Source organism: Orcinus orca, chromosome 15 (assembly GCF_937001465.1).
Source record: "Orcinus orca chromosome 15, mOrcOrc1.1, whole genome shotgun sequence".
NCBI classification, from domain to species: Eukaryota; Metazoa; Chordata; class Mammalia; order Artiodactyla; family Delphinidae; genus Orcinus; species Orcinus orca.
Window position 1 is genome coordinate 16,176,032 of NC_064573.1, and position 17,150 is coordinate 16,193,181.

The following is a 17,150-nucleotide window of genomic DNA, read 5'->3' on the forward strand; positions in this document are numbered from 1 at the left end:
ATGAGGTGCGCTTGACGCCCCCTCCTCCCTCCAAGTGGGTGGAGGAAGCTCCTGGGCACAGTCCAGTCCTCTCCCCCCTCCAAATGTAAGCATCTTCCAGGCCAGGGGTCAACTGAGGGCCACAGGAATTACAGGCTTCTGCCAAGCTTGATACTCTGAACTTAAGATCCAATAAACTCCGGGAATGCAAACACTGGGAAAGAGATTTGGGAACCAGACGCACAAAATGGGAGCCGCACTGCTGAGGTCACTGGCTCCTTCAGGCAGGGGGTCACCCATAGGCAGACGATGCTACACTGTGCCCGGCCTGAAAGGCACAGAGACTAGGTGCCCTCACCTCCTAGGGGCAGAAGCTAACTGGCCCTGTACTAGACAGATAAAAGTAACATGAGCCACATCTAGAACTTGAAAATTTCTAAGTCCCATAAAAAAAATAAACAGGCGAAATTAATTCTAATAATATATTTTAGTTGACCCAATATATCCAAAATATTCATTTCAACATGTAATCAATATGCAGATTATTACTAAAAGTGTCTTACATTCTTATTTTTGTGCTAAGTCTTTGAAATCTGGTGTGTGCTTCTCGCCTACAGCACACCTCGCTTTGGACCACCTGCATTTCAAGTGCTCGATAGCCACAGGTGGTGGGTATCTCTGTACAGACACTGACCATGACTGCCGCATCTCAGAGGCATGAATAGAACGCTGCAGGGATACAGCGGGGGAAGTGACTAATTCTGTCCAGGGTCAAGGGCAGGCATGACTTTACGAAGGATGAAGTCTTCATGCAGGGTCATTTCTTCTCTGGAGAAGTTTTACGATCAATTTTTCTGCAAGCAATTTTAATGATAGATTAAATGTATAAAGAACAAAAGAAAGTAAAGATACCTCTAGATTCTGTTGTTTATCTGTGAACTCAGCTACCAATAAATAGACTTTAATAATCTGAATGAAATGATCCACGCCAGACACGTTTAGTAACCAAAGCGGGTAAAAGAAGGATCGCAGGATGGGGAAAAGGGCACCTAGGGACACCATGGGTTCAAAGTCATTCTTATAGTTTGATTTCATTAACAGGTTTACTGCTAAAAGCTCTTCCTCACACTTCAAGGCATTTGAGACTAGCAGCCCATCTCCTTGTCTCGCTGGACAGTAGTTTGGGTGTGCGGAATATCGTCCTCAAGCAAAAACAGGTCACATGTAACATAAATGCAGTATGGTATCATTCTTGGAATTTTAACGAGTGACGACTCCGAGCTACAAGAGGTACTGGAGGTACTGGAGCTACAGGAGGACGCTGACTGGCTTTTCAGAGGAGCTCTGGCATCCCAGGTAGGTCCTGATAAGGCTTTTTCTGCAATGGCTGTGTTCTGGCTGAAACCACATCTCTGGCCAGTGGCCTCTATCAAAGTCTGCTGCGGGGAGAGCTCCATCCGGCCATACCCTGGTAAGAACCTCAAGACCGCAAAGAATAATAAGCTTACGAGCAGCTCACCAATCGCGTCTCAGAAACCTGTTATTAGCAGGTTAAGAGACTTGCCCAGGGTCACCGAGTTAGTAAACGGCCGCCAGAATGTGAACGCAGGCAGGCCGGCTCCAGGGTCCATGCCGTCACCACCACAGAGTGACGTCACACTCCACGGACTTAAAAGCGAACATTAACAGGCTCCCCCTACCCCCAGAAGACTCTAGTCTGATGTGCTGCTGCCCCCAACTCCACATCCCCTCAGGTGACACTTGCCAGATACAGTTCTTGCAATCTGTCAACTCCCATGGAACATAATCTCAGCACTGTCTGTCCTGTGCCTATTCTTACATGTGTCCTTCTTTCCTTACCTGTATATTAATACAAAAATGAAACGAGTGAAGTATACGTTTGAAAGAGAAATGAAATGGAGCTAAAGACTTCCTATTCTTTGATTAATCCCCTCCCCCTGCCCCAACATCTTTTAAAGCTGAGCTCTTCAAACTGCAGCAGGCAGACCTCGGAGGATAAACAAAGACTTTCCAGGGAACTTGGGCATGCGACGTTTTAAAGAAATCAGTTTCTAGACCCCTCCATAGGTCCTCTTCCCTAAACTCGATGTGCCTGAGAACACAGTCTGTCTTCTGCTCCCTCGCCTTTCCTAAATCACAACCCCCTTCTCCCACTTTCCAGAGAAAGGCGTACTTCTCACCCTTCCTAATCTCACCACCGTGCGGTTTTCTGGGTACAGTTTGAAAAGGCACAGCTCCCGAGCTGAGGGGACATGAGACAGACTTACTTCCCCTGGACGACTAGGCTCACGGAATGACAATGTCTTGCATATTTACCATCCATCCAACTAAGTTTGTTGTTTATTTGATTTAAAAAACGAAGTCAGATTTTTTTTTTTTTTTTTTTTTTTTGCAGTACACGGGCCTCTCACTGTTGTGGCCTCTCCCCTTGCGGAGCACGGGCTCCGGACGCGCAGGCTCAGCGGCCACGGCTCAGCGGCCACGGCTCAGCGGCCACGGCTCACGGGCCCAGCCGCTCAGCGGCATGTGGGATCTTCCCGGACCGGGGCACGAACCCGTATCCCCTGCATCGACAGGCGGACTCTCAATCACTGCGCCACCAGGGAAGCCCGAAGTCAGATTTTTAAATGACAGGAAATAGCCTGATATGGCTGACGTGTTTTTAGCAATAAGGACTGATTTGGTTTAATTCAATTTCATGGCAGGTATTTTCCATAAAATGGGCTGTATCTGCGATCACAAGATAAAAAAGAACCAAAATACTGGATATGTTATGAAATATATTTAAAGCACACACAAAATACTCAATACATTAAAAATTACATCTTTTGCAACTAGTGGACTAATAACGTATCAAGTTACTGATAAATTATGATGTCATCTTAAAAAAACGTGTGAGAAACAGTTCTTCAAAATTCTTTCTAAGGTTTATTGAGCAGAGACGTTTGGAGACCAGAGTTTAAAGCACACAATCGATCATCAAGTCAGGTCATTAACTGGGTTGTTATTAAAAAGTTTCCCTCAAAACTCATTAAGTATTTAAAGCTTCCTCCTCCAGGGGACAGGGCTGCAGCCATGAAAAGGAAAGGCTTCTCCTTTCCATATACTACGCTGGTGAGAAAAACAGCCTGGAGAGGAAACCTTCAAAGCTTTGTGAAAAATTAAGCAAATGATTCCATGCACCTTCAGATTACACCATTTAAAATAAGGAATTTGAAGGACGAAGAGGAATGTCAGTTTCAGATTCTAGCAGGTGCACATTTAAGAGCAGCAGAGTATGGGTCCTCTTCCACTCCGGCACCTACAAAGGACACCCTGGGAAACAATGGCCCAACACCTCCTCCTTCTGGGCTCTTTAGGACAGATTAACATCCACGGGTACCTGAGTGCAGTTCTTCTGAACAGAAGCACCAGGACTCAAGTGTGGAGGTAACCAGGGGCCCCTGGCCTGGCTGGACATTACGATCTCCTGGGAAGCTCTCAAAGCGCTGCTATACCCAGGCCTCACCTGAGACAATTAAATTTCTGGTAGAGGGGCCCAGACCCAGGTGTGTTTTAGAAGCTCTCCAGCTCATGCTTATCTGAGGCCCGGGTTGACAACCAGTGAGTAAACCTCTCGGTTTTCCTTCTTCACGAAAGAGCAACTGTGACTACCTGTTAAACTGGTAGAATTATACTGATTAGCAAACTAATATTAAATCGCAGCCTCTAAAGGTATAAGAGAGTTCGTGTTCCCTGCGTCCCAACCCCAGAGCTCCCCTCCTTTGTGCCTCTACTGTCCTCCCAGAGGAGAACTAGCTGCACCCATTTACACGTGTTGGTAAAAATAACTGCCCGGGCCCGGAATGTGGATGAGATGGGGGAGGGGGACGATTTCTGGCCACCCCTGTTTGGAACCCTAGCCCTCTGGCCTGATAGGGCTGAGATATTAATAGGAATGAGACTCACAGGTGCACAGACAAAGCACAGAGATTTCACTGGTCATGGCCAAGGGCTATCTGCTTGCCATTCTAATACCAGGGCTAAAAAGACAAATCCCATTTCAAAATAGAATCAGAGAATGTGGTCTTTAGGAGGGACCTCAAAAGTCATTCAGTGCAAAATATCTGAGACTCCTCTCTCTGTCCATCCTTCAAGTGGGTGCTCACCCCACCTAGTTTTAAGCACCATCAGTGATGGGGAGCTCACTACCTACTGGGTCGGGAGAAAAGATATATAGGCTTTGGATGCATATACGCCTAGTTTAAAAGTCCCATGTCTATCTAGAAACAGCTGAATAGCTAGAGGCAAGTTTCTTAATCACCACCAAAGGCTGATCATCTCATCTGTAAAACGGGGATAGAAACAACTTTATTTTGCACAGTCACTGGGTATTAAATGGGACAATTGGATTCAATAAGCATAATTCCTAACCCAGGGCTTTTTACCCTCAGCACCGCTGGCATTTGGGGCTAGATAATACTTTGTTGCAGGGGACCATCTATGCTACGCATTATAGGGTTTTAGAAACATCCGGCTTTTATCCACAACATGCAAAAGCAACCCCTGCCCCTCAGTTATGATAACCAAAAATAGCTCCAAATACTGTCAGATGTCTTGTGGGGGGGGGGGGTCGTGGATGGGACGAAACTGCCCCCAGTTGAGAACCGCTGTCCTAAGCCACTTCCCCCCCTGTACTCCGTAAGGCGTTCATGGCATCTTTGGGCAATGCTGTAAGAATGTTCTCGTGATCTGGTGTTCGTTTTTCTTTAACTCCCACCCCCCGAAGCACCAGGGAAGAAGGAAGCGTAAGTTAAGTTTCTGTACCTCGAAAGTGGCAAAGCTGAGACCCGAACAAGAGTCCCCCTGACTGCAGCACTTAACATTTGTTTCTACAATACCACGTTCTCTTAGGGGCTAGCTAATCTCTCACAGGGGGATGTGAGTGGCTTAATCGCTCATTTGAAGAAAGTTCCGTCCTTACCAGTTCTAGCTGGTTTCCCTCTCCCCCTCCCCCCACCCCGCGAGCAAAGCTTCATGCACTGGACTATTTCCTAATTAATGTGTAAAACAGAGAGTGGGACAGAGTTCACTAGATGGCTGCCAGGAAAATCCCTGAGAAGCTGAGACTGGTGGCTGAGCTCCTTCTCCGAGTGAGCTGTGTTTAAGATCAACAGCAAGAGCTATGCAGTTATCAGGAAGGAACTGAAGCTCTGGGCCAAAAACGTTTCCAGAACAAGGAACCGTGTTGTAAAGAGCTATAACTGAAAGCATACAGTTGGGCTGGCGTCCAAGCCAGGAAGGCCCAGGAACATGGGAGAGAGAATGTGCGCGTACTTTAGATAAAAATCACAGGGGAGAAAAATGCCCCCAATACTCCCTTCCCTGTCACATCAAAAGTCTTGAACAATCAAACCAACGAAGACGGAAGTTAGCATCACGGGCGCCAAACCTTAAGTCTTCAACTGATGTCTCAAAACACAAGACAAACCTGGGAGAAGAAAGCTGTGACTTAGTCTGAGAATCACGGGGCACTAACACTCAAATGCCCACATGCGGTGCAAGAAGTGGTCGAATATCCACGTTATTTGTAAACCCCACTAGCACTGGAACCAGGATGAGGCCAGCGAGGCCCCGAGAGCAGGGTTGCTCATGCTGATTTAAGTGCTTTCTTAAATGCTGAACCCCAGATGCCTCTCTTGCTCCCCCTTAGTCCTTGCCCTGAAACCCACCTTTGTTGCCAGGTATGCCCTGTACCAATGACTCAAAGGAAGGGGAGGTACCGCCTTTGAGAAGCACACGGCCTAGATGCACGGGTTCTAAATTACAGGCGTGGACGTGAAGTGCGCCAGGGAAAAGAATCCCAGAGGCTGGCCCCTTGGGTGCTAGTCCTGGCTCAGGAACCAACTAGCTGCATGACCTTGGGCACTAAGCCTTCCCTGCACCAGGTTCCTCATCTGGAAAATGGGGCAATGACCATCTGTACTTCCTGTTTCATAAACCATCGCACACCTCAAGCGTCCGTGTGTGTGGAAGACTTGTGCAAGCTACTGTGGAATGTGATTAAGCTGCCCTATTAATGAATGCTTTGAGAGCTGAGAAATGGGAGGAGTCGGGAGGATCCCTGCCAATAACCAGCCAACTGTAGAGCACACGGCTATTTTTAGAAACTCGATGGTTCAATCAGTCTGGTCGTCGATCAGAAAACTTCTTGTATTGCCAAGAGCTCAGCACAGACAGTCTGAGAAACCCTGTTCCATCCTGAGGGCAACCCACATGAAAGAGCCTTAAAAATGAAATGAACTGTTGTAAAGTTAATTATCCCTTAAAGAATAAATACATGAACATGGAACGTAATGTCAAGGACTGAAGGAAGACTAAATAAGCATAAAAGGTTAGTCTAAGCTTCGAAACAACTTCTTTCTTTTTTTTTAAAGATGATCTGCAGTGAGGCTATTCAACAACTTTTAACAAGTTACACAAAAGAATCCATTTATGTATATGTTGGTTGTGCGGAACAGGAAAGCTATAATCCTAAAGAAAACTGTATCATAAATAGTGATCCCGAGGCTAGACTACAAAGGCTCAGGACATCTGTGAAGTGACCGGAGCGTGAAGCAGCACTCACCTGGGGGCTTCAACTACCCTCTGCCTCCACCCTGAGCTTCTCGGCTAACATCCCTCACTAGCTGGGGCGACATGGGGCCAGGACGAGCCCCTATCGACATCATCCCACTGTCACCCCTCCAACTGCACACTGCAGGGAATGGCAGGGCGTGGGGGCAATGACTCTGACAGCAGAGGTGCATCACCTCCGGAGCTGGATTTGGGGCCAGGGCAACGTTCTAGGTCATCCTAAATGTTAATAAGCACTCTGCATTACCCTCCATCATATTTCCATGGCTTATTTTAATAGGAGTTAAAATTTCCCTACAAAAATCTTTAAGTAAAACTAAGGTCATTACTTTACCTTGGGATGTGCAGGTACCAGCTTGAAAAAGCACAGGCTGCATCAGTGACTGCAGGGACCCAGGCAGGACTGGGGAGCAGTGCTCTCTCTCTGACCTCGAGCGAGCTACTTAGCTACTGGAGTTGTGAAAACAATACGTGCAAACCTGGCACCAGACACTGAATAAAGGAGATGCCTGACAAGTAAATTAAACTGTTGTTATTCTACAGTATACTTCCTTTCCCAGAAAGAAAACCAGGAAGAGTCACAAATTGGAGACTGCCTTTATGAGCTGGTCTATGTGTTCATAGCCATAAACTGTACAGAGGTCTATACAAAAAAGGCACATAAAAATATAATTACATTCCCATGTAATTCTTAACCTTCTCATTGATCAGAGCATCCGACTGCATCAAAATTAAACTTCTAGTGACCACCTTCCTGGGCCAAACATTAATTACTGGAACACTGAAGTGGGTGTCAATCTACAGCAATGGCCCCAGGAATTTGAACGCTCTCAGGTAAACAGATATAAGGTAAACACTTAAATGAGCTTTAAACTGTCATTCTTTTTTATTTTTTAAATTAATTAATTAATTTTTGGCTGCGTTGGGTCTTCGTTGCTGCACGCGGGCTTTCTCTAGTTGCGGCGAGCGGGGGCTAACTCTTTGCTGCGGTGCGTGGGCTTCTCATTGCGGTGGCTTCTCTTGTTGCGGAGCTCGGGCTCTAGGCGCACGGGCTTCAGCAGTTGTGGCACGTGGGCTCAGCAGTTGTGGCTCGCGGGTTCTAGAGAGCAGGCTCAGTAGTTGTGGCGCATGGACTTAGTTGCTCCGCGGCATGTGGGACCTTCCCAGAACAGGGCTCGAACCCGTGTCCCCTGCATTGGCAGGTGGATTCCTAACCACTGCGCCACCAGGGGATTCCCCAAATTGTCATTATTTTATCTATTTTCTTACTTGAGTTTTTCTCCATACTTCAAAGGAAAAAGTATTGAAGGAGTTACCTGGGGCCCTAACTCATCATGGATCTAAGGAGAATTCTTAGATTTCTATGCCTTATTATCTCCATTATAAACTACAGTAATTCTAAGGCTCTTTATGTGTGTACAAGTCCCAGAACTTAACAAGATAAATTTACTGTACCAGTCTGTCTTGTCCTTAGTGACAATTTTGGATAAAATATTAACTTGAAAGTTTCTATAGTAATCTGTAAATCAAGCAATATGCACCTACTTTCAATTTAGAAACTGACAGAAAAACCTAGAACAGTAGAGAGAGTGGCACATGGCGCAAACCCTGCCCACTGGAACCTCACACTGCATCATGGTGGAGCCCCTCCCACCCAGCAGAGCCCAAAATACACTGGAATTCAATCGTGTTTATTACACTGAGTGGAGCTGGGGCTGTTTTGACTACCATGTCCAAAGAAACTACAAGCATGACTTCCACAGACCGAATTCTTTTCTTCTCCTTCTGGCATGACTCTGAGGACCAGACACCTGTGCACGGCAGCACTGAGAGAGGGTGGCAGTGGCTCTGTCTCTGACTTTCACTCTACTCCCAGCCCTGCATCTTATTTTGATGGTGACTTGATGCAGTTACTTAATCTCTCTAAGCCTCAGTTTCCTCATCTGCAAAGTGGGGATGATAATAGCAACACTGAGATGCGGTGTGCGAACCAGCAGTAACTTTCATATGGAGAGAACCCAGAGAGTGTTAGCTGCATCAGGACCAATAGACGGAAGGGGGTATTAAACCCAAAAATATTTTTTCAGGTACAAAGCGCAGCAAAAACTTCTTTTAAGCTGGGGGTAGTAACCCTCCCGAATGTGTGCATGACACAATTCCTTTGAAGCTGTAAAGCAACAACGGTTAGCACACATGGGACACTCACTCTGTGCCCAGCACATTCTAAGTGCTTCACGTAACTCACCTCCCTCAATCCTCCCGACAAGCACATTACGGACACGCAGACTAAAGCATGGAAAGGCTAAGTAATCTGTCCAAGGTCAGACAGCTGGTAAGTAGCTCAGCCCAGATCTGAACTCTCACCCAACACGTACAGTCTCTGAAGAGTCACGCAGGCTTAGCTGCCTGTATTCACAGTATAATCCCCAATTCTTATGTCCTTTGTTTTCTTGCTGGATAAAAACGTCTTCTTACCCAGGCGCTAGCTCATCCTTGCCTGTTCCTTCAGGAGCCCGTGGGACATGTGGCAGGTCATTAAGGGACCCACTTAATTACATTTTGAGAATAAATAACAAAGTTGAGCCTTACTTTGGATGCCATTCTGAGAAAAACTGAGAAGAGTTACAACTATGACTCTTAAAATCGTATAAACGCCAGAGAGTCTTTTCTAAGCTCTCCACCACCCTCATCCCAATTCATCTCCAGGAGGGGCCAGTGGAGGCGAGGAGACTGCTTTTCTAAGCAATGTATTTATGAAATACGTATAACCTGATTATAACTGTTTCAGACCCTGTCTGTTAAAAGCTGTCCACATTTTCTCTACCCACCCAGAGAAAACAATCTCGGGCGTTTCAAAGCCACAGTAATGGAGACTAGCTTTACAGTTAAATTTTCGAAAAGAAAACAAAATATATCCAATTTATACAAAGGCACTGGAAAATGTTTTTGATTCACTAGTACATATTGCGTTTTTCTTTTTAGGCATCAATGTGTCAAAAAAAAAATCTTGGTATCTTGCAGTCAAGAAATCTAACAGCTTTTCATATCAGTCTATGCCTCTCTCCCTGCAAAGGGGACAAAAAATGGTAACTGAACAAAGGCACGGATGTGGCACCTTCCCCAGTCGCTTATCATGCAGGGTGCACACGCTGTGTGAACAATCAGCGCCTCTGTGTGGGAGGAATCTTTTTATTCTGAAAATTCAGGTAAGAACTTTAATAAAATAGAATGATCAACTCCAGAACGACTTTGTTCAAAACAGACCAAACTGTGCCCAGCCACATGCTTTCTTCAACCTGATCACACACGGGGGGGGGGGGGGGGGGTGGTGCATGTGTGCACACAGGCATTTTAGAAGCAAAAGTACATGCACACCTTCCTTGATTAAAGATAATGTTTAGAAGACAACTGTCATGGCTATCCAATCTGCAATCATGGTACAAATCACTCTTAGACAAAGGCTGCAACGGAACCATTTACTTATTTAATTTTGATTTTTACTGGAAGGAACATGCTACGTAGCAATTCAAGAAGCCCAGGGAACAAAAATACGGGGAGACGTTGTCATATAAAATGTAATTTAGGGACTTCCCTGGTGGTCCAGTGGTTAAGACTTCACCTTCCAATGCAGGGGGGTATGTGTTCGATCCCTGGTCAGGGAGCTAAGATCCCACATGCTTTGCAGTCAAAAAACCAAACACATAAACAACAGAAGCAATACTGTAACAAATTCAATAAAGACTTTAAAATGGTCCACATCAAAAAAAAATCTTAAAAAAAACCAAAGTAATTTAGAAGCCTGGTTGACATCCAAGGTGAAACGGTATCCCAAGAAATGTTCCATTTGTCATCATGTGCCTGTTGGAAGGGACCAGGTGGGGCAGTGTTTGATTACTTAGGGCAGTGTGCTAATCAGAACCAGTAAACTCGCCCAGTCCACAGACATTTTTTGGAAAGGAAAAAAGGGGAGAGAGATGGAAAAGACAGACTTTAAGGACATGTTTTAAGCACTTTATATGCATTATCTCATTTAATCATCCTAATAACCCTGAGGGAGGTACCATCATTAGCCCCGTTTTGAAGATGTGAGACCTGTGCTTTAGAAAAGTTCAGTGACCTGCTCATACCACCTGGTCCACTAAGCAGGGCCAGGATCCAGGTAGTGTTGGACCCAGGATTCAAACTCGGGCTTGGCTCATCTCTCCATGTTTTGTCTCTGTGGATCTAGTTAAGATAACCAGGGTCCCAGAGATAAACTCAACAGCAGATAGCCCTGGACTCTTATCAAAATCATGAATTACAATTCAGAGACATGCAGCTTCTCTTAAAACATATATACAGAAAAGATAATCACTTTTCTTTTTAAAGGGATATTATCATAGTTTTCACCAAGATATGTGACATTCATGTAGACAGATTGAGCTAGGGCAAATTCCAATTACCCCAAATGACAGTACATGATACTGTCTAACAGATTGATTCTACTGTAAAGTTAAGTTTCCTAGATTTTATTCTTCTGTATCACTGATTCACAGAAGTGATTCTGTTTGTGTTTGCTAGCACAGAGGCACTACCTTCAAGAATCTGAACTGCTGTTTTATTGGAGAAAGAGACACTGAAGCCTAGATAATGGCACCATCAAAGTACAACAGGAAAGAATAAGACACCCAGGAAGGCACACTTGCAGGACGCAGCTCTTGGGAAAAGACCTGGAGACAGCAGAAAACAATGCAACGGGGAACAGTCAAGTGGTGAGTTGGACATGATCATTTAAATCTCTCCTAGGTCTAATGTTCCAGCGCACAGAGCCGTCCACGCCAAGCACACAGGCTCAGGGCTAGAACAACCACTGTTGGTACCACTCCCTGGCTCTCTGGATCTAACCTTTTTCTTATGACTCATTTTACACGTACGTCTTCCCTTCCAGCAAAACCACAAGCAGCCTCAGGACAGACACAGTCTTATACATCTTTGTATCTATCTCCCACTGTGCCTAGGAACAGCAACAACACATAGTACATTCTCAATAACTGCTTGATTTAACTTCAAGAGTAAAACGACCCCTGCAGGATAGAATGTGAATCCTTTGGCTTTCTCTGTAAACTGTCCCAGGTGTTGAAAATGGGGTGTAGTAGGCTGAGTAATGGCTTACAGAGATATCAGGTCCTAAATTCCTGGAACTTGTAAATGTCAGCTTATCTAAAAAATGATCTTTGCGGATATGACTAAGTTAAGGGTCCTGCGATGGGCAGATTATCCTGGATTATCCAGGCAGGCACTAAATGGAATTACAAGTGTCCTTATAGGAGAAGTACAGAGGGAGACTGAAGACAGAAGAGGAGGTAGCAATGTGACCTTGGAGGCAGAGACTGGAGTGATGTGGCCACAACTTAAGGGATGCCACGTCCACCAGAAGCTGGATGTGGTAAAGGACTGATTCTCTCCTCGAGCCTCTGGAGGCTCTGGAGGCAGACCTGCTGACATCTGGATTTTAATCCAGTGATTCCGATTCTGAACTTCCGGCCTCCAGAATTGTGAGAGAATTCATCTCTGCGTTTTTAGGCTAAGTCTGCAAGTAAGTTGTTACGGCAGCCATAGGAAACTCATACATGGACAAAGACCAGTCCAAAAACCTGTTTTAGGAGAAGAGAACCGGAGGGCTAGGAGGATGCCTCACCCTTGGACCGACAGGGATGTTTTCTGTGAAACTAGCAGAGACTGAATTGCCAGGGGAATCCTGTTTGAACCCAAAGAACTTCCTGACCAACAGCCCTGTGAGGTTCCATTCAAACCTTTATCCTGGGCACCACCAGAAATAAAAATGCTATTCATGGGCCAAACTCAGATTCCATGAGAGCGATCAGGGGACCACCGAAGGTTGCCCCCCAACATTATTTTACAACTGACTCATTAATCGGGTTGAGATGCACACACAATACATTTCCCCTGCCCTGCCCAATGCTTCCGGTCTGTGCTCACGCACCAGGAGGTGCTTTCTTCCTGGAAACACGAAGACGACACAGGCAAAAAGGAAATACCTTTCTTTTCCAAACCCCTTCAAAGTCTGCTTAAAACAATTATTTCCCCCCATAAAACCTAAACGATTCTGAAGAGAATCTCTACTACCTGCCAGTAATTTCCTCTCTCAACATCCAAAATCCTCCTCCATTTTTATGTGCCTGCCCTGAGAGCCCAGGCACAGCTTGGCCGATTGTACATCTACTTACACACACTTCTGCTGCAATCGTCTTTCTTCACAGTGTTATACAAAAGCGCGAAGCAAAATGCTGTAATATCCCTCACCATTCTGAGTTCATTAAACTGTGGTTTCTGAGCCGCACGATTAAGTGAGATATTGAAAATACTGAAGTACTTAAATTTTATTTGAACTACGGTTTCTTTTAAAATAAAGCTCCACTGGCCATCCGAATGCTTGAAGGTTTTGCTGTGGCTGCTTTTACTGTTGCAGTTTTAATACTATTTAATAATTAGTTTAAAACGGAAGACAAGTACGCAGTGTGAAACCTCTCAACTGCTTTTACCTCCGACCTCAAAAGTTGAAAGGAAGAATGGAAGCTGGTCGGGCAGTTTAATCCAATGTCTCGCAATGAGAATAAACCTAAGAAAGTCCAGCACTTGTGGCACAGAAAGCGCGTGCTGGCAGGTGCTAGTTTTTGACAGAGCAACAGTTTCTGTTCATTTCAGAACGGCCATATTTTTATTTAGCCACTTGCTAAGAAATCTGTGTCAACAGCTGCTTGGTTGAAAATAAAAGACTATCAACTCTACTTCCATTTCTTTAAAAAAGCAGGGAGATAAAAAAAATTCAAGAGGTTGAATCTGGAGCCATTCAGTGAAAGTGCTTTCCCCCCCAATCCCAGATGCAACTTGTTCTTAAAAAAAGGTGAAACCAAAATGAACCCACGTCAAACCAAATTCAACAAGCTTGATGAGACATCCCACCAAGGATTACAAAAGCTTCCTGGTTATCCTGGTTATTTAAATTAAATGAGAAAATATTACCAGACGGTGGCAGGAAGGAGAACCCTTCAGTTTATTTTGGGAAAAAGCAGAAAGTGTGGTGTGCATTGCCAAGATATTGATTCATGATCAGATTTCCCACGTGCTAATGTGAAGGTTGGTATAAAGGTCACAAAGGTCGGTATAAAATGGGAATTCATGTCACTGAACACAATTAGTACATGAAATATTTCCTAATACCCAAACCCTTACTCAGAGTAAGGAGATCTTATAAACAAATCCTGAGAACCCATTATTACACATCAGAGAATACATGAGTCAGAAGCAATAAGATGTTTTGCGAAGACTAGGTTATATTAATTAAAACTTTAAATAAATAACAGCATAAATAAAAAGCAGTTTATCATTACATGATCAGAGCACACAGCTGATGTATGCTTAAAAAGCAAGAGCTCTATTGTACACAACCTGGGTTATTAAAATTACTGTGCTTTCTAATGACATCTAAGCACACAATAATAACCCCATATCAACAGCTGACATCTTCTTGCTATTCCAAAGGGGTATTTATTACTCTTTTAAGATAATTTGTTTTTTTAAATTAAAACCCAGCTAGGCTGGTGCATTAACTACACTGGCACTGCTTCTGCCAGGAACAGAACAAGCCATGTCTCATCTTAGCTTCATAAAATAATTTTATTACGAAACATGATTCAACAGTTAAGGAAGAATCCCAGGATGCAATTATTCCCCGAATGAAAAACAAACCCATGCACAGCATGTACCAGGTAACCATCAACTCATTTTTCTCTGGCTAAGTACAAGTTTTCTTGTCTTGTTTGACAAGTTTGTCTGAACCACTAGTCTCAAATTCCTGGACATCACCCAGATGGATATGAAATAACCCAGCAAAATGATTTCAGAGAAAAATATTACTTTAGGTACACCCTTCTCCAAAGTCAGTGTTACTTTCAGGCTCCCAATACACTAAACTTATAAAGGAGAATAAAAAAATACATGAGGATCAATTCATTGGTTTTTAATATAAATATTCTATGGATCAAAAGATCTTGCTTTTCAGATTAAATTCTATTGGGTTGGCCAAAAAGTTCGTTCGGATTTTTCTGTAACAGCATGCCAAAAACCCGAACGAACTTTTTGGCCAACCCAACATTTTTATAAGCATTCAATTACTAAGTACATTGTATGTAATCTAACCATGCAAAGAATATTAATATTGGGGAACTAACATTCCATACACTTGTCTGTACTAAAAACTAACATATAATAAATTCATTCAATACTTAGTGAGCATTTAATCAGATATAAAGCACTATACTAGACAATAAGGGTATAAGAAAATGAATTAAAAAAAATCCTTGACCTCCTAAGAGCTTAGAGAAAGGGATGTAAAGGGAGAAATATATATAGGAATATCTATGACTGCAAGACAGAGTGTAATATGAGGCACCAGCAAGGCAAGAATAAAGCACTGACTTGGGTGGGGATGGCCCACGGGGCGCTGAGGGGTGAGGCGCCCGGGGAGAAGAGAGCAGGAGGGAGGCCCCCCTCCCAGGCAGAGCCAGAGGAGGGTTCTGCAGATCGGGGAAAACCCAGGAGAGCCCAAGGGAAAGTGCTACCCCCAGGCACGGTGACCTGACGGTGGAAGGCCTGGAGCACCAAAGGCATCTGGAGTCCAACTGGAGAGAAATGGGGAGTCACCGAGGCAGCCGTGAGAAGGCAGGACGAGGTTCAGAAAATCACTCAAGGGCAGCTCATCTGAGGAGTCCCGGCGGACCCTTGGAACTGAGGGGGACACACTCCTCAGTTTAATTTTCTGTGTGCCTTCACGGGTGAAGGCCACCGGGTTCACTGGTCGGCACCCCACAACTACGAGTTCAAGTTCTAACTCTGCTTTAGAGCTGTGAACTGAGGTGCCTCTGGTGAACCCCCAGACCTGTGATCTTTCACGTTACTTTCTGCACTTGAAGATGATAGGCAATTCATGGCTACATGGCTTATTCACTCTAGCTTCTCAAATTGGTTATGTCCCAGGTAAGAGAAGACAACTTGGATTGCTTCGTTCTAAATAAGCAGGTCGCGTGCGTGTGTGCGTGCGTGTGTGCGTGCGTGCTGTGGTTTGAAGGAGAGGAGGGAAGGGGAAAATTAAATACATTTTATCTTGGTTACAACCAGCTGCTGGCCATGTTCACCATATCCATGGGGGCAAAAAAAAACCCTGAAAATTCTTGTTTCACTTACCAACAATCATTTGCGGCAATTTTTGTTTGGTCCTTAGTTTCACCCAGCTACGCTTTAGCTTTAAAAATTGATATATCAAATTAGCTTACCGGAATATACCAAACAAAAATGAGTGCTGCCTTCCTTAGGCAAGGATTCTACCACAGGTCAGATTCCATGCATTGTATGCCAATGAAGTTGGTACCGTGGGAAAAAGACCCAGACCCCATTATTCTCGGGGCTCAGGAAATAGCCACTTGACAAGGACTTAGACAAACTAAATTAGTCCATTTAAACCTGGAAAACATGGTGCTGGATTTATTACACCACACTCTAATTAACTGATTGTAATATGAGAATGTTACTCACCAATTGCAAAAATCGCTCAGCACTGAGCAGTTCTCTCTCCTTCCTCGACACAGAGAAGACTACGTTTCCCAGCCTCAGGCAGAGCCATGTTACTAGTTTTGGCCAGTGCACTCTGAGAAGAGGTGACGAGTGGCACCTCCGAGTTGGGCTCCTGTGCAACCTTCTGTCTGTCTGGGTCTCCGAGTGACCACGTGGATGGGCATGCCTGCTGACCCATGTTGGCATGTAGCATGAGTGAGAAATAACTTGTAGTGTGTTAAGCCAGTAAGATTTCGGGGTATCCTAATATACCTCTCTTTTTCAAGGACCATCACCACCAGTGTGTTTCTCAGTGGACATCCAGTGGAAAAACAGGGTGCCACTTTGTGGGCAAGGGACAAGTCTCCACGGGACAGAATATTACATGTCTGCATAAACAAACAGTTTTTCATCAAAGAGAAACTGGCTACAATTCTGCTCCGCATTCCAGCAGTACTAATCCTGTGCTTCAAAGTCACATTAATATATTTTCTCGCTCTAAATTGTAAAAGACATTGCCAGGATTCTTTTCTCACACATCATTTCTAATAATGTTGCCTTAATATAAACACTATTTTCACATGCAACAAGATAAGGGATTATCTATCTATTTTTAGATGCTCTACCAGCTCTGAGCCTGGCCAAGGTTGTTTATATACATGTGGAGGAACCTCCAAGCTTTCATGCTGGTTATTGTTTCACATTTGCCAAGGGTGGGATTTCGTCAGCAATAGCAGTGCCTCATGCAGATGACGGGAAGTATAATCTATTTTATCCTGCGTTTATGAAGCCCAGTCAAACAATGGGTTTGGATCTATTTTAGACTATCCAGTCAAACAATGAAGGTGGATCTATATTTAATAACAAATCCTTTGCACTAATAAGATTTGCAAAAGAAATCTGGTCACTGTACTTCCCTACTGAAC

At 44.3% G+C, this 17,150-nt stretch overlaps 1 protein-coding gene across 14 annotated transcripts in view; it reads right to left on the minus strand.

Moving 5' to 3' along the window:
- The window catches only part of NEDD4L (NEDD4 like E3 ubiquitin protein ligase), a 344,838-nt gene that overhangs the window by 92,966 nt on the left and 234,722 nt on the right, over positions 1 to 17,150 (minus strand). The window lies entirely within an intron of this gene.